This window comes from Lactuca serriola, chromosome 5, assembly GCF_051521515.1.
Source record: "Lactuca serriola cultivar US96UC23 chromosome 5, Lser_US96UC23_V15, whole genome shotgun sequence".
NCBI classification, from domain to species: domain Eukaryota; kingdom Viridiplantae; phylum Streptophyta; class Magnoliopsida; order Asterales; family Asteraceae; genus Lactuca; species Lactuca serriola.
The window spans coordinates 57,316,276-57,317,952 of record NC_136412.1 but is presented as its reverse complement, the minus strand read 5'-3'; the positions used below and the strand labels follow the sequence as shown (position 1 = coordinate 57,317,952).

At 32.6% G+C, this 1,677-nt stretch overlaps 2 non-coding genes across 2 annotated transcripts; both read right to left on the bottom strand.

The window, feature by feature from the left end:
• Positions 1 to 460: 460 nt before the first annotated feature.
• Positions 461 to 556, bottom strand: LOC145055832 (small nucleolar RNA SNORD96 family). The gene has a single exon (XR_013685382.1). It is a non-coding gene; the product is annotated as a small nucleolar RNA SNORD96 family (small nucleolar RNA).
• Positions 557 to 1,154: 598 nt separating this feature from the next.
• LOC145056207 (small nucleolar RNA R38) lies at positions 1,155 to 1,237 on the bottom strand. Its single transcript, XR_013685738.1, has one exon. It is a non-coding gene; the product is annotated as a small nucleolar RNA R38 (small nucleolar RNA).
• Positions 1,238 to 1,677: the final 440 nt, after the last annotated feature.

Below are 1,677 nucleotides of genomic sequence, written 5' to 3'. Positions count from 1 at the left end.
TATAGTTTTCAAAGAACCTAATACCAATTTATAATTGTTGGGCCCCTAAACAATAGTAGAGTTTCTCAAACACTTTCCAACATTATTATTTCGTAAAGCCAAATTAAGTTCATCTAGACAAATAGGTTTCCTGAACAGATGTATCTACATTAACTTACATTAAAACATTTATAATTTGTGATGATATATATCTAATATAGTTAGTATAAAAATTTAACGAATCTAGATAATGAAAATAAAAAAATGTTAGCCACATCATGGATTGCAACACCTACTCGAAAATTCAGAGTCAGCATGAAAGACATAGATAGCTACATTTAAATCTAGCTTATGAATAAAGTTAAGTCCTGTTGATGTTTAGATCTAAACAGCACTTGACCGTCCATAAGCACAAAGTTTTCATCTTACAATACAACATCATGTACAAAGTATAAAATTATATTATAATATTTATTAAAAAAGGCCTCAGTATTGCAGAATAGACATCAAAGCTTTTTTAAAAGCCATTCAGTCCCGAAAGATGGTGTTCTTTTATAACAGATCTCGTCATTGGCCAATTCACTTAATTAACTTCATTAATAAATAAATTTTATAAAACAAATTTAAAACAAAATATCAACATTTAAAGAAAACAAAATAAATGTTTTTCTCACGGCCAATCCCAAGAGGTAATGGCAGAACCTGCTCCCCAAGGCGATAGGATGTGACAACGCCTTTTCCGACCAACAGGATCCTCCCTGTGAAGGAAGGCTCAACTGTTTTGATGCAGAAAAAGCTCAATTTACGACGATTTAACATTGGATTTTACGAAAATCAAATATTTCGCCCCAAAGTTTTGTAATTCGTCGACATGAAAACTTAGACCATACCTTATACATCATTAGAAGAAGAGCAAAGTCTTTGGTATAGATCAAGTATAGTGCATCAAATGAATATACATCGATTCTATAGTTCAATTCAAGCATATGTATACTTGATATTAACAAAAGAATCAGATGTATATTCATTTGGTGATATATACTTAATATATGCGCCGAGCTTCTATACAGTGGCAAACCGAAACGTATATCAATCAATCAGCCATCGTTATAAACGGATAACGAACAGATTATAAAAGATTCATCAAGAAAAATGATGTGAAAATCCAAATGGGGTTCTGTGTCAGATCACAAGAATCAATCACGAATTTATCAGACAGGGATAACTGTGTAAAAATATGATCTCATCATCCACAACCCCCATCAATAGCTCACGAACAACTTTTGTTACTCTGTATAAATCTGACCCAATCAAATATATGATGGTCTAAACGAAGAAAAAAAACGGGACTTTATCATGCTGACAACATAGACCTGTGACTTTATCTAAATCAAGAAAACAAATCAAACAATAGAAACAGAAAGAGAGATCAAGCGGGGAATGAATTGAGACTAGATTGGCTTTAAAAGGTGACGGCTTGAGATTGACCGATAGAAAGATTAGGGTTTCAAATGTTGCGATTGTGAGTCCTGCGTGCAGCTGATTATATAGCTTATAGTGTCGGGCCAGTGAAAATTATATTGCACGTATTTGAGCCCAAGCCCAAGCCCAATCATATTATAAATTATAAATATATGTACAATAAAATAACTTACAACCTCTCTCACATGGTTACTTTAGCTAATAGTATTGTTCCTA